Source organism: Podarcis bocagei (genome assembly GCF_964188305.1).
Source record: "Podarcis bocagei genome assembly, chromosome: 6".
Taxonomy (NCBI): domain Eukaryota; kingdom Metazoa; phylum Chordata; class Lepidosauria; order Squamata; family Lacertidae; genus Podarcis; species Podarcis bocagei.
Window position 1 is genome coordinate 40,207,968 of NC_138130.1, and position 7,607 is coordinate 40,215,574.

The 7,607-nt window shown below is 45.5% G+C and overlaps 1 protein-coding gene across 2 annotated transcripts in view; it reads right to left on the reverse strand.

Annotated features, from left to right (window-relative positions):
* The window catches only part of GEMIN8 (gem nuclear organelle associated protein 8), a 40,655-nt gene extending 34,301 nt beyond the window's left edge, over positions 1-6,354 (reverse strand). The window contains exon 1 of one of the 2 annotated variants that reach the window (XM_081199548.1): positions 6,268-6,354. The gene's annotated coding sequence lies outside the window, so the exon portion shown is untranslated. The remainder of the gene's footprint in view (positions 1-6,267) is intronic. The other variant, XM_081199549.1, reaches the window with a different exon arrangement.
* Positions 6,355-7,607: the final 1,253 nt, after the last annotated feature.

Consider the following 7,607-nt stretch of genomic DNA (forward strand, 5'->3'; position numbering starts at 1 on the left):
TGCTTGTTTTGATCTTTAAAACGCAATAAGGTTCAAGGCTAAGGGATGGACTTTGGTAATATGGAGCCCTTTACGAGGACAAGATTTGATGCCCTTCCCATTCTGGCCTTCTGTTCTGCACATACTCTCAAGTGCACTAAGGCGTAGTTGTGGCAACTCAAATCGCCCAACTGACCAGGGCCTAACTCTGAGTAGGTGCCCATATATACAAACAATGAGGGGTGTGCAATACTGGCCACATGGGGTGCAAGCAGGTACTCCAATTATCTTTTGCAGCAAGATTTTTTCCATCGCTAAAGCCCAGTGGATCTGAATGAAAGGAGATGAGTGATATCAGGATTGCGTCCATTCATCTGAAATGCAAATTAGGACACCACTACAAGGCAGCACAAAGGCACAGCTAGCACAATTGTACAGCTGAGAAAGAGCGAGCGAGAGAGAAAGAAAGAGAGAGAATGATCATTACTCACTCACCCTTTGCCGCAAAAGGTGTTGGAAGTTCATACACCCTTGCCGACAGACTACTACTCGCATGGGAAAAGATCTGAAATTTCTCAGGCCAAAGATGCTAAGGAGATGGAATTTACAGTCATTTTCCCTAGTTTTCAAGGGAAGCAGAAAAAACCTACAGGAATACTAAGCTGGCGGTGATTATTAACAGAAGGCTGCAGAGATTCTGCTGTACTCTGAGCCTGCAGATCTGTAGCACGTTAAGCTCCAGTTCCATTTTGTATGTCCCAAACCGTTCTGTTTCCCATGCTCCAGCTCTTTTAAAGTTTGTCCATGTCTCTCATAGTTTATACATGCTCATTGAATTTCTTTAATATGACACATCTGGTCTCTGGCAAGGTCGCTGTTATAAGTATAACAAGGTCCCTTTCCCACATTTAGGATACAGAGCCTTTTGTATTTGCCTTTCCTGTTTCCTATTCTTAGGGTGGCAAAAGGGTGGCATTCGACTAAGTTTGACTCAGAGTAGACCGAATGAAGTTAATGAACACTAAATTATGTCCATTGATTTCAATGGGTTCTACTCTGAGTAAAGCTTAGCTGACTACCCACCAAACATCTTTATTAATAGACTGACTGCCTAAATCTAAACGAATCACCTCTGAACTGTCCCAGTTATATGCAGAGCTGTTTCAGACAAGGGCAAATGTTTTCCACTTTTCATTTTGCATTTTGACAAACTGGCAGCTTGACGGGAGCCAACATAACTGTGGACTCAAAAGTTCAATTTGTGAACAGCTGCTGGTTGTTGAAGCCACTGTGTACAGGACCTCTTGATTTCCGTCACAAGGTGGCACCAAAACTGTATGAACTGGGGTTGCTGCTTGTCTGAGTTTATTTTATAAATCCAGGGTGGGAGCTGATAGAAATCCAACAACACCCTAATGTAAATGAAAATATTATCTGGTCCCATGTGGATTCTTATTATTATGTATTAAACTTCTTTACTGCCCTTCACCGGAAGATATATAAAACTGCAATATAAAAAACCCACAAAAAATACATAGCGTAACAACAAACAAAAACTAAAACCCTCACAGTTTAAAAGGCCATAGATTGTTTAATTAGCCAAAGGCCTGGGAGAAGAGGAATAATAATGATAATAATTTATTATTTATACCCTGTCCATCTTGTTGGGTTTCCCCAGCCACCCTCGGCGGCTCCCAACAAAATATTAAAAACACAAGAAAACACCAAACATTAAAAGCTTCCCGATACAGGGTTGCCTTCAGAGATCTTCTAGTCAGATCATTGTTTATTTCCTTGACATCTGATGGGAGGGCATTCCACAGGGTGGGCGCCACTACCGAGAAGGCCCTCTGCCTGGTTCCCTGTAACTTCGCTTTTCGCAGGGAGGAAACCGACAGAAAGTCTCAGCGCTGAACCTCAGTGTCCGGGCAGAATGATGGGGGTGGAGACGCTCCTTCAGGTATACTGGACTACTCACAAAATGTTTCTGCCTGGCACCTAAAGGTATGTAACTAAGGCACCAGGTGAGCCTTTCACAGGGGAGAGTATTCCACAAACGGAGAGCCACTGCAGAAAAGGCCTGTTATCATATTACCGCCCTCTGGACCACTCATGGAGGCACACAAAGGGCCTTAGATGATGACTGCAGGGATATGCACCTCACAGAAGACCAGATCAATGAGTTTCCTACAGTAGTGGATCCCAAACTTCCCACTTGTCGCCGCCCCACCCCCCTGGCCATAAAAACAGTTGCTGAGGCTGTTTTTTGTTTTTACCTGTGGTAGGTATTGTAATACACTGTGCTAGATGCTGTATGATTTTAATTGCATTTCTACACAGATGCTGTGGGCTACCTGAATGAAGCTTGCGGACAACTGGTGGTCTATGGAATTCTGTTTGGGAATCCCTGTCCTAGAGTATCCTCAAGTTCAGACAGACAAAAAGGCGATACAGGACCATAAAGGCAAGAAGCTGATAAGGGCAGTTTTTGTCCACTCTTGGTGGCTGAAGCCAGGATACCTCACAAAATATTAAGGGAATCTGCTCTGCCAGAACACTTTAATACACGTGCAATTAACCCAGTGGCAAAAGTTCTCATTGTTTTACACACTTAATCCTTCCTCTAAGCAACATTTCCTCCATCCCAGCTGACTGCCACTGTTGCAAAACCATAAACACCAACATGGGGCCTCTCAGGAATTCATGACCCTGGCAAGGGAACGTGTTCTGTAGCTTTATGGGAAAACCACCACATTCCTGAGAAGTGGAATTGTGGGTTACGAAGTCTTGGCGGTGCTTAACGGGGATGGAGAAAGGGTTCAGATTGCTAATCTGTTTCAGCCACCATGAGGAGAACAAGGGATTTGGTTTAAGAAAAGAGGAACAAATTCGTAACAAATTGGAAGAACTCCTCCAGCATAAACTGCAGAAAGTAGCATTTTACTAGTAAACAAAGTCACTGAGGCAATTTAAAAGCTCTATCTACTCTAGATTATGCAGACATCAGAAGTCTCTGACCTTTTCCCTCAGAGAGGTGGATTCCTCTCCCAAATGTCAACTTTTTGTTGACAGAAAAACAGAAAAACCACACAGAGTGGTGGACTTTCATTCACCATTACGATTTCTATAACTGCTAGCATTGCTAGAAAAATCTGATTCATCTTCTAAGTGGTTGCTGTATGTTAATGCTTGGGATTTAAATCTAAAGGAGTGGAGGCTCTAAGAAACTCTGTTCTGCCTCAACATTCAGCCTTACCCTGCATTTCTGCACAAGTTAATTCTGATGGTAAATGTAATCAATTATCGCATGCATGCAAATCCCCAAGCGTGCGTGAGTGGCTGGCTCTGAAACTGCTACGTCCAACAGCTGCGCCAATTTAAACCCTGTACAGCTTTAAATCCTGTACAGATTTCATTTCTTGTGTCAGAAAAGTTAAGTCTGTTCATCTCAGCATGACATGACTGAACATAACATGTATTTAAAAGGAAAACCAGGACCAAAGTGACCCAAATTTTGCATAAAGAAAAGTTGAACCATGCAATATGTCACACAGTTTTTTGGGGGGAGGGGCAAGTGTGCAGATATATATTTGGGTAACTCATTCTGCTTGTTAGCTTTGAGGAGGGGCAAGTAGTTCAGGCTACTGAAACACTGGCACTGGAAATCTGACTCACACAAGCACAATCCTATGTATGTCTATTCAGAAGTAAGCCCTGGTGTGTTCAACAGGATTTATTCACAGGAAATTGGGTACTGGAGTGCAGCCTAAAGGATGAACTGTAGCGACGAACACCTCAAAAGACTGGCAGATATCTGATTAGTAAATGTAGTTAGGTTGGTTGCATTGTCTTCTAGGATATTACCATATTTATGGTCATTTGCTTGTCTTTCATTTTTGAAAGACATAAAAGGGGAAGGGTAGGACAGACAGAATGCAATGCTTTCTTAACTGGAAATTAAAATGTTACCTAGATCCCATATTTCTTTGATATGTGGGCTTATCAGCAATAAAGACCAGAAAGAGGATACAGTGGTACCTCTGGTTAGGAACTTAATTCATTCTGGAGGTCCGTTCGTAAGCTGAAACTGTTCTTATCCTGAGGCGCGCTTTCGCTAATGGGGCCTCCAGCATGTGATTTCCGTTCACATCCTGGGGCAAAGTTTGCAACCAGGAGCAGCTACTTCCAGGTTAGAGGAGTTCATAACCCATAGTGTTCATAACCCGAGATAAAGGTAAAGGGACCCCTGATCATTAGGTCCAAACATGACTGACTCTGGGGTTGCGGCGCTCATCTTGCTTTATTGGCCGAGGGAGCAGCCGGCGTACAGCTTCCGGGTCATGTGGCCAGCATGACTAAGCCGCTTCAGGCGAACCAGAGCGAACTTTCCCGCCAGAGCGGTACTTATTTATCTACTTGCACTTTGACGTGCTTTCGAACTGCTAGGTTGGCAGGAGCAGGGACCGAGCAACAGGAGCTCACCCCGTCGTGGGGATTCGAACTGCTGACCTTCTGATCGGCAAGTCCCAGGCTCTGTGGTTTAACCCACAGCGCCACCTGTGTCCCAATTGTACAGTGGTACCTGAGGTACCACTGTACAATTGTTCCTAGCCAAAATCTCTCACTTAAAAAAAATAGCAGTTGCCCCATGTCAGCTTCACTCTATTTTCTCACCACCTAAGTTAGTGATTTATATTTAATTATTGCACATATATGGTGCTTTCCCTCAGAGGAGCTCAAGGCATGGTCCCCCCTTCCCATTTTATCTTCACAACAACCCTGTGAGGTAGGTCAGGCAAAGCGACTGTGACTGGCCCAGGGTCACCCAAGTGAGCTTCATGGCTGAGTGGGGATTTGAACCCTGGACTCCCAGGTCCTACTCCAACGCTCTAACCACTACAGCAGTTATTATGCCAAGGCCAAGACATAAAATGTGCGTATGAATGGAAAAGATGTATTATGCCACCTGCAAGAAATATACCACACACCATTTCCTGCATTCTGGAGTTCTAAACAAATAAACAAGCAACCCCTGCCCTGTGAACCAACCATAAATAGTTCTGCTCAATACATGGGATGTTTACATAAACAAAAGTAGCACAATAAAGCAAGCACCTCAGTTTTAAAGATTTGTCACTTACAGTAGACTTGCCAGACTCCATGCCCCACAACACCTCTGATTTTATTTTTCATTTCATCTACTTACGGTAATTGCATTTTTAACCCACCCTTCCACCAGGGTGGCTTGCAACAGTTCATTCCTCACCCATTTTATATGTAACTTCGCCCAGTGAGCTTCAGGGCTGAATACAAATTTGAACCTGGCTCTCCAGTCTCAGTTCTGTAATCTAGCCATGGCATCACACATTGTTCTCAATATATGCCAGCAATAAATTAACAGCTGCCTAGGAGGCAGACGTCCACCAGGGGTAGCTTTCTCCTAGCCAAGCAAGTCTTCAGGAGAATCGGTATCATATACAGTGAGCTGCTTAATTTTTTAAAAATAATAATAATACAGCACTTCTGTTTATAAACCAGCTGCCCAACCTTAATCCCCTTCACCTTGAAGAGCAGAAGGCAAGACGGCCTCAGGAGCATCCTTGATATATTCTGCAAGTATTTTGACGGCAGCAGCCTAGAACAGACCACCTCTCCTCAACTGGGTACCCTTAGCCATGGCTCAGAACATCTTGGTTGGGAAAGGCTGGTGTGGCCAAATACAGATAGGTAGCCATGTTGGTCTGCCATAGTCAAAATAAAAAAAAATCCTTCCAGCAGTACCTTAAAGACTTAGTTGGTCTTTAAGGTGCTACTGGAAGGAATTTTTTTTATTTTGGTGTGGCCAAAGTTAGAGATTAGACGCCCAAATGGTGTGGCTGGGTCTCTAAGGCAAGCTTCCTCACCTCGCCCCTCCAGATGTTTTTGGCCTACAACTCCCATGATCCCTAACTAGCAGGACCAGTAGTCAGGGATGATGGGAATTGTAGTCTCAAAACATCTGGAGGGGCGAGGTTGAGGAAGCTTGCGCGCCCTCCCACTAACTCCGGGAAGCGAATTCCCAGGTGGGTTCGCGCGCAGTAAACGGGGCGATGGGAACAGGATGCGGGAAAGAGCAGGATCCGATCCCTCCCCTCGGTCAGAGCAGCGTGGGCAGCAGGGCACCTGCCCTTGGGAACTCGTGGTCTATTTCTCCGCTGGAGAGACTTCATGAGCGGCACCGGCAACCCCCCCCCCCCCGCTGCCCACCCAGGAAGCAAAAGTAACCGGCTGGGATCGGGGCAAACATACTTCGGGCGCAGAGCGCGCAGCAAGAACCGAAGACCGCGTCGCGCCCGGCTCTTCCTTCCTGCAGGCGGGGAAAGGGAAGAGGTGGAGCTTCGCTGTTACGGGGAAGGCAAGCGCCCGAGATGCGTCTCTTTCGCGGGCCGAGGGCGGCATCTGCTGGATCGGAAGCGAGTAGCGCTGTGCCCGGAGAGAGAATTGGCTGCCTACGGCTCATGCTTTTAAAGCACGTTCAACGCAGGCGCCCACCCAACCCACATCCCACGTTCTGCGAACTGTAGTTTGCTCAGGGTGCTCGGAATTGCAGCTCGAGTAAATTACTGTGGGTGTGTGTGCTTTTAGTACATTGTGTTTTAATGTAACCCGCCTTAACAGTGAAAGGCAGGTAATTAATCAGCTCCAAGCCAGCATGACCAACAGGCAGGGATTTGTAGTCTATCAACATCTGGAAGGCCAGAGATTCCCAGCACAATGGTCAGGCTTGGTGTCTGTGTGTGTGGGCACACACACACACAAAAGTGTCACCCTGTGTCATAACTTGCAAGCTATTACTCCCAGAGGATAATTACTTGAAAGGAATGCGCATACACACACACACACACACACACACACACAAAAACACACCAAAGCAAACAACAACAACATTGAGCTTTGTCCAAAGTTTCAAGGAAGCTCAGAAAGACCGAGCCAAACAGGAATGGGGATGGAGGTATCTCACCTATTAAAGGTAAAGGTACCCCCTGCCCGTACGGGCCAGTCGTGTCCAACTCTAGGGTTGTGCGCCCATCTCACTTAAGAGGCCGGGGGCCAGCGCTGTCCGGAGACACTTCCGGGTCACGTGGCCAGCATGACGAGTTTATGTTTGCTTTGGTGCATTTTATAGCCTTGGCATGCCTTGGTATGTTGTCAGCTGCCTTTTGAATGCTTATCCTCAAAGCCAGTGTAATTTATAAATAAATAAATAGGAATACTTTGTACACGCTGGCAATCTTTGCATCTTTGGGTAAAATACATATATAATATTGCTTGACCACCCCATTAGTTTTTGACCTTGGCTGGGAGGGTGAGAGTTTAAATCCAACAGCTACCGTAAGTTGGAGAAGGCAGACCTGCTGCATAAGTAAGCACATTTGTTGAGAGTCCTACTGACCTAAAGCTGAATGTTTGTATATTTCTGATGATGTTTTCATTGCTGCTGACATTTCAAGCTAATACAGACAGCATTTGCTTGCAGCCGAATGGTCTCCAAGCAATTACAGAAGTGGAATTGCATGCAAACTGAAAAGAAATCTTTGATCTCTACAGGCCTGGCAGCCGCTCTGCTTTCTTTAATAGAGTATTGAACA